This window comes from Bos indicus x Bos taurus, unplaced genomic scaffold (assembly GCF_003369695.1).
Source record: "Bos indicus x Bos taurus breed Angus x Brahman F1 hybrid unplaced genomic scaffold, Bos_hybrid_MaternalHap_v2.0 SuperScaffold_100136, whole genome shotgun sequence".
In the NCBI taxonomy this organism is placed as follows: domain Eukaryota; kingdom Metazoa; phylum Chordata; class Mammalia; order Artiodactyla; family Bovidae; genus Bos; species Bos indicus x Bos taurus.
Genome location: NW_020867068.1, coordinates 521,540 through 535,599, shown reverse-complemented (window position 1 = coordinate 535,599; position 14,060 = coordinate 521,540). Strand labels below are relative to the sequence as shown.

General features: G+C 41.4%; 1 protein-coding gene across 1 annotated transcript in view; it reads left to right on the top strand.

The window, feature by feature from the left end:
- The window catches only part of LOC113888446 (multidrug resistance-associated protein 4-like), a 392,537-nt gene that overhangs the window by 44,792 nt on the left and 333,685 nt on the right, over positions 1-14,060 (top strand).

Sequence of the window (14,060 nt, the reverse complement as noted above, 5' to 3'; positions counted from 1 at the left end):
AAGTGCATTAAGGTGGAGAAGGAATTCTACCCCTCAGAAGTTCTAGCATCTAAGCTAACCCTGCAAGAAGTTACCTAAGAAGCAAAAGGTGGGACCCACTGTCAGGGCTTTCCTGAGGCTGAATACCAAGGACTCTACCACTAAATGTCTGCCTTGAGCTTCCCTGGCAGTTTACTGGTTAAGACTCCATGTCCCCAGTGCAGATGCCAGGGTTTTGTTTTTTTTTTTTTTGGTGTTGTTGTTGTTGTTTAATTTTATTTTATTTTTAAACTTTACAATTGTATTAGTTTTGCCAAATATCGAAATGAATTTTAACTTATTTATTTAATTGGAGACTAATTGCTTTACAATATTGTGGTGGTTTTGCCAACATCAAACATGAATCAGCCATGGGTGTACATGTGTTCTCCCATCCAGAATCCCCCTCCTACCCCTCCTACCTTCCTCCCTACCCCATCACTCTGGCTTGTCCAGAGCACCAGCTTTGAGTGCTCTGCTTCATGAATCAACTTGCACTGGTCATCTGTTTTACATATGGTAATATATATGTTTCAATGCTATGCTCCCATATCATCCTGCCCTCTCCTTCTTCCAACATCCCAAAAGTCTCTTCTTTACATCTGTATATCTTTTGCTGTCTTGCATATAGGGTTGATGTTACTGTCTTTCTAAATTCCATATATATGCATTAATATACTGTACTGGTATTTCTCTTTCTGACTTACTTCATTCTGTATAATAGGCCCCAGTTTCATCCACCTCATTAGAACTGACACAAACACATTCTTTTTTTTTTTCTCTCTCTATTTTTTTATTTTATTATTTTTTTAAACTTTACATAATTGTATTAGTTTTGCCAAATATCAAAATGAATCCGCCACAGGTATACATGTGTTCCCCATCCTGAACCCTCCTCCCTCCTCCCTCCCCATACCATCCCTCTGGGTCGTCCCAGTGCACTAGCCCAAGCATCCAGTTGAACACATTCTTTTTATAGCTGAGTAATATTCTGTTGTGGATATATACCACAACTTCCTTATCCATTCATCTGCCAATGGACATCTAGGTTGCTTCCATGTCTAGCTATCATAAACAGTGCTGTAATGAATATTGGGGGTACATGTATCTCTTCCAATTCTGGCTTCCTCAGTGTATATATACAGCAGTGGTATTGGTGGGTCATATGGCAATTCTATTTCCAGTTTTTTTAAGGAATCTCCACACTGTTCTCCATAGTAGATGCCAAGGTTTTTGATCCCTGGTCAGGGAACTAAGATTCTTGCCACATTGTATGCCCCAAATAAAAAGTCTGCCTCAGAGACTCAGACTCTCAGATAATCCTGAATAATGGATGTGGTGGTATTAAATTCAGTTCTTTTAAAGATCCTTTATGATTTCAGATTTGTGAAGAATTCTTTTGTGAATGAATAAAACTATACGCTCAATTGGTTTGTGGAAAGAATATACATGTGGTCATAGATTGATGTCGAAGGGAAAGGGTTTAAGGGGGCAGTGTTTGACCCTGTTCCTGCTTATCAAGGGGATGCTACCCAGCGTCCGAGGTCAGGGCTGGCAGCCGAGAGTGCCAGGCTGCGACAGTGCAGGAGCAGCTGAGAGGAGCTACCCCATGCACGAGGCCAGGGGCAGCGGCTGGGAGGAGCAGCCCCACGTCCAAGGAGCAGTGGCTGCATGGGCACAGGAGGGCCTAGAGGAGCTATTCCACATTCAAGGTCAGGAGGGCAGCGGTGAGGAGATACCCCTCGTCCAAGATAAGGAGCAGTGGCTGCACTTTACTGGAGCCACTGTGAAGAGATACTCCATGTCCAAGGTAAAGGAAACCCAAGTAAGATGGTAGGTATTGCAAGAGGGCATCAGAGGGCAGACACACTGAAACCATAATCACAGAAAACTAGTCAATCTAATCACACTAAGACCACAGCCTTGCCTAACTCAATGAAACTAAACCATGCCCATGGGGCCACCCAGACAGGCGGGTCATGGTGGAGAGGTCTGACAGAATGTGGTCCACTGGAGAAGGGAATGGCAAACCACTTCAGTATTCTTGCCTTGAGAACCCCATGAACAGTATGAAAAGTCAAAATGATAGGATACTTAAAGAGGACCTCCCCAGGTCAGTAGGTGCCCAATATACTACTGGAGATCAGTGGAGAAATAATTCCAGAAAGAATAAAGGGTTGGAGCCAAAGCAAAAACCACACCTTGTTGTGGATGTGACTGGTGATAGAAGCAAGGTCCAATGCTGTAAAGAGCAATATTGCATAGAAACCTGGAATGTTAGGTCCATGAATCAAGGCAAATTGGAAGTGGTCAGACAGGAGATGGCAAGAGTGAACATTGACATTCTAGGAATCAGCGAACTCAAATGGACTGGAACGTGTGAATTTAACTCAGATGACCATTATGTCTACTACTGTGGGCAGGAATCCCTTAGAAGAAATGGAGTAGCCATTATGGTCAACAAAAGAATCTGAAATGCAGTACTTGGATGCAGTCTTAAAAACGAACAGAATGATCTCTGTTCATTTCCAAGGCAAACCATTCAGTAACACAGTAATCCAAGTCTATGCCCCAACCATAATGCTGAAGAAGCTGAAGTTGAACAGTTGTACGAAGACCTACAAGACCTTTTAGAACTAACACCCAAAAAGATGTCCTTTTCATTATAGGGGACTGGAATGCAAAAGTAGGAAGTCAAGAAACGCCTGGAGTAACAGGCAAATTTGGCCTTGGAATAAGGAATGAAGCAGGGCAAAGACTAATAGAGTTTTGCCAAGAAAATGCACTGGTCATAGCAAACACCTCTTCCAAAAACACAAGAGAAGGCTCTACATATGGACATCATCAGATGGTCAACATGGAAATCAGATTTATTATATTCTATGCAGCCAAAGGTGGAGAAGCTCTATAGAGTCACCAAAAATAAGACTGGGAGATGACTGTTGCTCAGATCATGAACTCCTTATTGCCAAATTCAGACTTAAGTTGAAGAAAGTAGGGAAAACCACTAGACCATTCAGGTATGACCTAAATCAAATCCCTTATGATTATACAGTGGAAGTGAGAAATAGATTTAGGGGCCTAGATCTGATAGACAGAGTGCCTGATGAAATATGCACAGAGGTTCCTGACATTGTACAAGAGACAGTGATCAAGACCATCCCCATGGAAAAGTAATGCAAAAAAGCAAAATGGCTGTCTGAGGAGGCCTTACAAATACCTGTGAAAAGAAGAGAAGTGAAAAGCAAAGGAGAAAAGGAAAGATATAAGCATCTGAATGCAGAGTTTCAAAGAATAGCAAGAAGAGATAAGAAAGCCTTCCTCAATGATCAGTGCAAAGAAATAGAGGAAAACAAAATGGGAAAGGCTAGAGATCTCTTCAAGAAAATTAGAGATACCAAGCGAACATTTCATGCAAAGATAGGCTCGATAAAGGACAGAAATGGTATGGACCTAACAGAAGTAGAAGATATTAAGAAGAGGTGGCAGGAATACACAGAAGAACTGTACAAAAAAGATCTTCATGACCAAGATAAGCACGATGGTATGATCACTGACCTAGAGCCAGACATCCTGGCATGTGAAGTCAAGTGGGACTTAGAAAGCATCACTACAAACAAAGCTAGTGGAAGTGATGGAATTCCAGTGGAGCTATTTCAAATCCTGTAAGATGATGCTGTGAAAGTGCTGCACCAAATATGGAAAACTCAGCAGTGGCCACAGGACTGGAAAAGGTCAGTTTTCCTTCCAATCCCAAAGAAAGGCAATGACAAAGAATGCTCAAACTACCACACAATTGCACTCATCTCACACGCTAGTAAAGTAATGCTCAAAATTCTCCAAGCCAGGCTTAAGCAATACATGAACAATGAACTTCCAGAAGTTCAAGCTGGTTTTAGCAAAGGCAGAGGAACGAGATCAAATGGCCAACATCCACTGGATCATCAAAAAAGCAAGAGAGTTCCAGTAAAACATCTATTTCTGCCTTATTTACTATGCCAAAGCCTTTGACTGTGTGGATCACAATAAACTGTGGAGAATTCTGAAAGAGATTAGATACCAGACCACCTGGCCTACCTCTTGAGAAACCTATATGCTGGTCAGGAAATAACAGTTAGAACTGAACATGGAACAATAGACTGGTTCCAAATAGGAAAAGGAGTATGTCAAGGCTGTATATGGTCACCCTGCTTATTTACCTTATATGCAGAGTACATCATGAGAAACGCTGTGCTGGAAGAAGCACAGCTGGAATCAAGATTGGGAGAAATATCAATAACCTCAGATATGCAGATGGCACCACCCTTATGGCAGAAATTGAAGAGGAACTAAAAACCTCTTGATGAAAGTGAAAATGGAGAGTGTGAAAAGAGTTGGCTTAAAGCTCAACATTCAGAAAACAAAGATCATGGCATCTGGTCCCATCACTTCATGGGAATTAGATGGGGGAAACAGTGGAACAGTTGTGCAGACTTTATTTTATTGGGCTCCAAAATCACTGCAGATGGTGACTGCAGCCATGATATTAAAAGACTCTTACTCCTTGGAAGAAACGTTATGCCCAACCTAGATAGCATATTGAAAAGCAGAGACATTACTTTGCCAACAAAGGTCCATCTAGTCAAGGCTATGGTTTTTCCAGTGGTCATGTATGGATGTGAGAGTTAGACTGTGAAGAAAGCAGAGTGCTGAAGAATTGATGCTTTTGAACTGTGGTGTTGGAGAAGACTCTTGAGAGTCCCTTGGACTACAAGGAGATCCAACCAGTCCATTCTGAAGGAGATCAGCCCTGGGATTTCTTTGGAAGGAATGATGCTGAAGCTGAAACTCCAGTACTTTGGCCACCTGATGTGAAGAGTTGACTCATTGGAAAAGACTCTGATGCTGGGAGGGATTGGGGGCAGGAGGAGAAGGGGATGACACAGGATAAGAAAGCTGGATGGCATCACTGACTCGATGGACGTGAGTCTGAATGAACTTTGGGAGTTGGTGATGGACAGGGAGGCCTGGCGTGCTTTGATTCATGGGGTTGCAAAGAGTCAGACATGACTTAGCAACACTGAACTGAACTGAACTGCACTACTTATCAGGAACATTTTAATTTGTTAGTTTCATGGTTGACAGGATAAGTCAATGGCACCCCACTCCAGTATTCTTGCATGGAAAATCCGTGGACGGAGGAGCCTGGTAGGCTGCAGTCCTTTGGGGTCGCTAAGAATCAGAACATGACGAACGACTTCACTTTCACTTTTCACTTTCATGCATTCGAGAAGGAAATGGCAACCCACTCCAGTGTTCTTGCCTGGAGAATCCCAGGGACGGGGGAGCCTGGTGGGCTGCCATCTATGGGGGTCGCACAAAGTTGGACACGATTGAAGCGACTTAGCAGCAGCTGCAGCGTGGTTGATAATAAATATTTTCTCAGTTGTTTTCTCTTTTATTAGTTGAAGCTGAGAATCGGGAATGTGCAGGTGAGAGATTCCTTGGTGGTGTGTGCTCACACCTGTGTACACGTGGTGGTTTTAGGTTCGTGGAATGCTGCCACCAGTGTCTGTGTCCCCAGCCACAGGCGCTCCTTGCCTCTCTGAGAGACTCTCCAAAGACAAAACAGAGTCTTCTCCAAATTGGACCTTTCCTTGGGATTCCACACCACTATTGATTTGGAGATAATACTTGGAACGAGCATTGAGCATATGTAGGAACTAATCTTCTGGTAGTCGGAAAATCTTTGCCTGGTTTGCCTCAAGCCAGTTTTACCAAATGCCAGAAATGGAAATATTCACAGATTACAAATGCTGCTGATAGCTGTCCTGTTAAATGACTCTTCATCTCTAACCTTTCCTTGTGTGTGGAGGAGACGATTTACTCAGTCTAACCTTTGAGGGCTGTAATCACTTCTGCCCTATGTGTTCTGGAAGCTTGCAAGAGTCATATTTAATATGTGTATTCTTATTCTCTATATGTACTTTGGGTTTTGTTTTCACAGTTTTGTGTTATTTACTATTTTGCTTTCTATTTTTTTTTTGAGAGAAATTACTGGAAAATTGTTCTTTGCTTGCTGTTATTTTTCATATGGAGTTATAATATCAATTTTCTGTTTTCAATAGTTGCAACTTATGCCAGAATGGAAATTCCTTGTATGTTATACTTTAATCACCTTTCTGAATTACCATGACTGCTTCCTTGTTAGAGGAAAACTTGTGCATTTGTACTCAGTATCTCAGTTGTGTCTGATTCTTGTGACCCAAGGACTGTAGCCCACCAGGCTCCTCTTTCCATGGGATTCTCCAGGCAAGAATACTGGAGTGGGTTGCCATTTCCCTCCTCTAGAGGGACCTCCCCAACTTAGGGATCAAACCTGCATCTTCCTGTGTCTCCTGCATTGAGATGAATTCCTTATCACTTGAGCCATTGGAGGAAGTCCCAAAATAGTGCTTAAGAATAACAAATGACTTTCCTCCAAATTACATCAGATCAAAGTAAACAGGTCATGACTGAAAACCTTTATTATCTTTTGAAAATTTCTATTCCCAGGAAAGAAAAATCATTATCAAGAAAAAAAAAAAAAAAAAAAGATTGACAGATGAGTGGAAGGTATGGCCCTAAACTGGCATTATACCTTAATGAGGCTTTTTGATAAACTGTTTTTTTTAAATATTTATTTATTTGTCTGTGCTGGGTCTTTAGTTGCCCACTGTGGGATCTAGTTTCCCCGACCAGGGATCTAACCCTGGGTCTGTTGCATTGGGAGTGTGGAATCTTAGCCACCGGACCCACCAGGGAAGTCCCACAACTGAGTTATTAAATATTGTCTCTCAGCAAAGAAAAAACCAATACATTTAGGTGGTAGCGATCTGTCTTTATTTACTTTTTTTGCTGGATTGTTTGCACTTAACCATATTCTCTTTGGTGAGTGATATTACTCTTATTTCTCCTGTAATTACAAGGATGTTAGGCTCAAATGGAGAGCTGAGTAAAAGGCAACAGTGATTCCCAAAAAGAATCATAAATTTCAGGAAATTTGGGGATGGCAGATATTCCTGCTGGGCTTCTGGTGGTTTGTGACTGCAGCACTGGACTGCCCTTGGCGACACCTGGGCTGGGGACATGCCCAGGTGTACAGTTTGACATTTTTGTTTCTCTGTGTGGCCTCCACATTCCCATCTCAGGAAACTCTATAAACAGTGTGTTGACAATCTGCTGTATGAGGGACTCTTCCAAGAGGTCTCTGTGCCTCTTGGATGGATGACAGGACACGGTGGAAATGTATCAGAACTGATCGTTTTGCTGCTGGTCTGATCATCTTACTTATACTTCTTTCAGCTGAATAATGTTCTCTTTATTCTCTGTAGTAGATGAAAATGTCCCTGACTTCATGGAAGGAGAGGCAGTTGGTACAGCCTGTGAACGTGTGTGTGTGTGCATGCGTGTGTGCATGTGGTGTAGAACAAGACAAGAATGCTGAGGTTTAATGAGACACCCATATGAGGCATGGGGACACCTTTTGATAAATATCCTGATCAGGCACTAGTTGGCTAAGAAAATGCTTAGTTTTTTTGGTGTTTGCTGTTATGGATTCTCCTTCCCTTCCTCTTGTATGTGGCTTCCTCAGCTTCAGATAGATAGAAGAGAGCTGTCAAAGCAAACCTGTCAGTTGCTTATCCTGTCTGTGTTGTACGGTGGGATTGCTAAAAGAAAAGCCCTGTTCCTGAAAGACTTTCAAACTTTTAACATTTTGTCTTTATGAAGTCTGTGTAGGAAATGATGTTGAGGGTGGAGATGTTTACTTTAGGTGAGTGGTTTTCATTCACTGAGTGGTTTTCCTTGATGGTGAAGGAGGGAACCTGGGGAAAAGGAGACCTTCAAGGGGTGGACTAGAGAGAGGAAGTAAGTTGTGGGGTTGAAGTGGCTGTTTGGCAGGGTAGGCAGGTGTTGCTGTTTCTTTGCCTTTTCTTTGAGAAAGAAACTTGCTTTCCTAAGTCTTATTCAGGGTAGAAGCCTCAGTGCACCTTGTGTCAATTGGTTTAGCCTCGGGGAAGGGAGGATTGGGAACATTTCTTCCAAACCACCTGCAGTGGATGGTGGATGGAGAACCACGGAAGACATCATTTTTAGCTTGGCCTCCACCATGTTTTAATTTTTTACTCCAAGGAACATTCTGACTTCTATAGGGTAGAGACATAGTGAGGCAGTGCTCTCAGGAGCTGAGAGCCTGCAGAGCTGCCAAGCCTGATTTCTTTGTGGTCTTCCAAATGAAGCTGGTTTCCTTTCTCTTGATCTACAGACATGTGGAGTTTGGGATGGAAAGGAGTGGGTGGTTTGTGCCAGGGTATCAGTTCACAAAGATTCCTGAAGAAGGGTGATGAAAGTGTGTCTCCCATATGTGAACCAGGTTGACTTTCTATTGGGCTGGGTCATGTGAGAGGACAGGGGACAGGGGTAGGCTGCCAGCAGGCTAATTCATATGGAAGCAAATTTCTTCTTCTGCCACCTTTTTCTTTATTCATCTTAAGGCTCACTTGTATTGTGCCAAATGACTTCTAAAGCACTGGTTGTGATATTTATACTGAGTATCCACAGTGTATTAGGCATAAAGTACTAAGGCTTTACTATCTTTGAATGTAAAATTTTGCCATAAGGTTAAACTGTTGCCTACTTGTCTTATAGGGAGATAGTGGATCTGCATATTTTTCTTTTAAATTAGCCATGAATGTAGCGTTTTGTCAAAATGTATTTTTAACCTGCTAATGCTAAAAGTAAATCTTGTATTAAGAAAACTGACATGTCTAATTAAGGCTTTTCTTTTCTTTTAGGAAAGCACCAGAGTAGTCCAACCTATATTTTTGGGGAAAATGATTAGTTATGTTGAAAACTATGATCCCAATGATTCTGCCGCTTTGCACGAAGCCTACGGCTACGCGGCAGGGCTGAGCGCCTGCGTGCTGGTGTGGGCCGTTCTGCACCACTTGTACTTCTACCACATGCAGCGCGTGGGGATGGAGGCTGAGAGTAGCCGTGTGCCACATGATCTACCGCAAGGTGAGTGTCGCTCGGTACCACGGTGTGTACCTCCCCTGAATCCTCAGGGACATTTAGGGAAGGTTCTCTGTAAACTAAAAATTACATAACTGGGATCGTTTACACCTTCCTAGAGAAGCTTGCTATTTGCATCAAGCCAAGTTTGTTGTTGTTGAAGTAAACTTTACCAATAAATAATGAAAATTTTTCTTTGAGATCACATGAGGGCTGCCCTTGATAACTTTTAGCCATAGGCTGTGGCATAATACCCACTAAATTTGTAGTATTAAGTTAATATTAAATTATATTTTTAAAATATTAAATTTATATTTAAAAATAAGCATCAAAAGTATCAAGCTGATTTTCAGTGTCTTCATGTTTAGATCCCATAGTGCTGTTTACAGAAAATTTTTCTTGTTGTTCATTAAAACCTTAATTTACATCAGATATTTATTTAAAAGGGAACTAAGGAGATTGGATCTATAAAATTATATCTAGAAGCAGATAATGTATTTGAGAAAGGGAATGATTATAATTTTAAAATACCCATCTAATTATATTCAATATAGTTATGTTAATTAGACAAAATATAAAGAGAATTCATGCCAAATATAGACTCACTCACTACATTCTATGAATGTGATTGTTGTTGATGATATTAAAGAAAATAGTAGGGTTTTTGAGATAAAACTTGAAATTTTACATTGTTTCATTCATTCCAGAGAGAATTTGTTGCTCTTCATTTAAGCTACTTTAATACAATATTTCCTTTTATCTTTAGTATGCATCATAGCAATTTTAATTAGAACTGATTTAATGTGTTCACCGATTTTGTATTGAGGAATGCCAGGAAATTATTTCACAGTTTACCCTGGTCTAAACTAGTATAAAAGGAATAAGGATTTCAGGTATCTTTACAAAGGTATTGCCACAGATATATAAGTGTCAAGAGCTGAAGGGTTCTGTTTAAATTTGACCTTGGATACCTCTTTGCCTCAGACTGTTTGCTTTAAAAAAAATCCTTATTTAACTGTATTGTAGCCTTGAAATTTTCCAAGAGAGTAGATTGTAAATGTTCTCACCACACATGTAAAATAGGATAACTATATTAAGTAGTGGATATTTTAAGTGGTTTTACTATAGTAATCATTTCTCAATGTGTATTTATATAAAAGCATCATGTGGTAACCTTAAACATATGCAATTTTTATTAATAAATTATAGCCCTCATTGAAAGATAAACCCAAACAGCTTAACTTTTAAATATTGCTTCTTTACCTGGTTGCTACTTATTTAGAACTTCCATTTCTTCGGAATACTTCTGTCAGCAGAAAGTGAGATGTCATCTCATCTCTCCTTGAGCAGAGTCTTGTACATCCCGGGACTGAGTGAACCTGGAGACCTCAGTGTCTTGTTTGGCAGCAGCATCTGAGTTGGTTTCCTTCTGGGTGATGTGGAAATCTCAGCAGGGCCCACACATTCCAGTCAGGGTCTGCATTGCTGTTCAACATCATCTTTGTTATTCTGTTGCAGCTTTAAACCATTTAGGAGATGGATACTCAGATTTCCCCACAAATCGGCTAAATGTTTGTCTTTTCAGATCATGCTTAACTCTCATGTGAGTGATAGTCGCTCAGTTGTGTCCAACACTTTGTGACTCCAAGGACCATAGCCTGCCAGGCTCCTCTGTCCATGGGTTTCTCCAGGCAAGAATACTAGAGTGGGTTGCCATTTCCTTCTCCATAACTCTCATAATAATTATGAAATTTTACCAGAACTGCATGTGAAAACTTTAAGTTAGGTGTGAGGTGATGGTTTAGTCAAAGCTCAGTCTTTGCAGCACAGGTGAGCCATTGTCCACTTGTTTTTCTTCCTCTTCCCTCTAACACTTTGAAATTTTGCCTTTTGGAAATGTGGCCTGACCTGGCACATTGGCTTATGTGAATGTAACCAAAAGGTGGTTCCTGTATGAAGTCAGAAATTGTGGGGATTACACCATTGACATAATCTGAAATTCCAGAAACATGGGAAAGACAGATTTCCTTGTTCACGGCCTTGCATCTAGAGTCCTGCTGTTGCAGAAACAAGACACTCCTTTTCAGGTTACAGGTGGACTGATTCCCTAGGACCCAAAAACTGGTGCGACAAAGCAGCTCTGAAAGGCCCCTCTGAACGTTTGTGGTGCATCTTGGGCCCCACCTCCTGATCCCTGGTCCTGGGAAGAAACCAGGTCGAGTGTTAGAAATGGAGTGGCTGCTAAGCTCGTAGCTGTAGTTTGTCTACACCATGGATTCCAGGCTGGGGCAGGTCTCCAGGGGATCTCTAAGGCTGCACATCTGCCACTCCTAACATGGCCCATTCAGCATTTTCATGCTCTTTTCAGCTGAATTTTGAATGATCCTGTGGGAGGTTTCATAAATAAAAATGACTTGCCATTTATTTATTAATACATTGTCACAAATTTGGTAAAGTTACTTTTGGCTTTTGATCATTGATCTTTTTTTTTTTTTTAATTGTGGGGAAATATACACTGCATAAAGTGTCCTATTTTCACTCCTTTTCAATGCAGCATTTAGTGACATTAGGTACATTCACATTGTTGGTGGCCATCACCATAATTCATCTCTGAAAGTTTTTGTTTTTCCCAAACTGAACCTCTGCACCCATTAAACACTAACTCCCCAACCCCTGTCCCCTTACCCAGCACCGTTCTTCTTCTCTCTGTGAATTTGACTATTGTAGGTACCTCTGTTAAGTGGAAGCATACAGTGTTTGTCATTGTGTGTGTGTGTGTGTCTTATGTCCTGTAGCACAATATATGCAAGGTTCATCCATGTTGTAGCAGGTGTCAGAATTTAATTTCTTTTTAAGACAGAATAACATTACATTATAGGTCTATACAACATTCTGTGTATTCTCTCATCTGTCAATGGACAGTTGTTTCCACGTTTTAGCTATTGTGAACATAGATGATCTGAATATGAGTTAAATTGTCTGTTCAAGTTTGCATTTTTAGCTTTTCTTGAGTATATCCTTAGTAGTATAATTTCTGTATTGTATGATAATTTCATGTTTAATTTTTGAGGAACTTACATGTTCTCTTCCATTGTGGTTATATCATTTTACATTCTCACTTGTCATTGGTTTTCTTTAACTTGAAGAGTAAACAAAGCATTTTTATAAAGTATAAAATTGTGTTTGGATCAGTAGCTCCAGTTGGCGGTCTGTTGAAGCAACTCCTGGTGTGTCTTCAGTTTCCTCAAATCTCTAGGGCATTTTTCTTACTAAATAAAAGGATTGTGTAACACGGGTTGTGGTTTTGTAAGTCAGCAGACTGGCATTAAGAACACAGTTTCCTCACAGGAACAGTGTTTTGAGTATTATACTTACTCATTTCAGAACGAACAATCTAAGCCCGAAGTGTTTAAATATTGTCACCACAGAATTAATGATTGAATCCAGATTTATAGTCCAAGTCTCCAAATTTCCTTCCTTAAATTAGCCTTTCTGCTCTCATCTAATTTGGCTCAAAATTACTTAGTTGTCTCTTAAGTGTAAACCTACACCCTTTACCCTTCAGACAGGTCCAAGTTCACTGAAATAGGATGGGGATTTTGCTTCTACCTCCTGCTCCTCCCTTTGCCATCCTTGCTGGAGGGGCTGCTGCCACACTCAGGAGTTAGAGGGTGAACAAGTATCCCTAGAGCCATGCTGTCAGGGGTCATCCTGCTCCTGCTGACACCACTCAAGACCCCTGGAACACATGCTCCATTGTGTTATGTTCTAAGATGACTTGGTATCACCTTAGGAATCCAGTTCTCTGTCTCCCTCTCTCATTTCAGGCACTTCGCCTGAGTAGCTCAGCCACGGTGAAGACCACCACTGGCCAGATAGTCAACCTGCTGTCCAACGATGTGAACAGGTTTGACCAGGTAAGCTGCCCCTGAAGGATCCTCTTCCATTTCCCATCCTTCTCACTGGGGTCAGCTTATTGGGATAAGAGGTGCCAGGGTTTGGTGTCGGCCAGGATTCCGTTAAGGATATAAGACAAAGGTTGTATTTATCCAATTTTTATTTCTCTGTGTGCAGCTTTGATGTAATTATATATATTGTTCTGTAGATGAGAGTTTTGTTTTTCTAATATATATAAATAGGCAGCAGTGTTCTTGCCCAGCTTTGGTAGTGTCCCTAGGGGTCCTCCTGGCATGGCCTTCCTTGGCATGTGGTGTGGCTGTTGCCGAACTGTCTTCCTCCTCCTCTGGTTGATGAAGACCTGGTGGGAGGGATTGTTCTTTCCCCTGCACCCTGTTCAAGTGCCTGCTGCATAGGGAACCTGCGAAGAATAATGCCAAGTCCATGGTCCCCAGCAAGACACAACCTCCTCTCTACCGTCTCCTCCACAGTCTTTTTTCCACTGACCTTATGCATAGATCACATTACCCAGGGCTTTGTAGCTGTTGGTCAGATCTGTGTTGCACTAGATACTTCTCTTTCAAGTATGCATTCATCAAACATGAAGTGAGGCCTCTGCTCACTTTCAGGGATGAGCAAAGCTTAGTTTTTGCCCTATAGAAGCCACAGCCTATCAGGGAGCTAAATACAGAAGTAATTACTGGAGAAAGTGGTAGGTACCATAATATAGGCTTTCTGGGGATGCCACAGTTCCCCAGAGGAAATGGGGGCCAAACTCTGGAACAGAGAGCATTTGGGGAAGCCCTGAGCTCATCTGTGTTGTGCACAAGATCCACATCTTCAGTGCTGCTGGTCTGATTCTCCTGGGACATCCCTGAAGCCAGCCCTGTGCTGCCCCTGAAAGGCATTATCTGGGGTGGACACTTGGATTTCTGCTTTAGCAGTTTTAAAACCCACTGAGATCATTTCTGTTTAGGTTCTTTTTGTTCCTTCAGAGCATATTGTTTCCATACTGTACCCTTATTGGTTTTTACACCATTGTAAGAAGGCTTTGTCTTTCTCTCTTAAGGTAACAACGTTCTTGCACTATCTGTGGGTGGGGCCACTGCAGG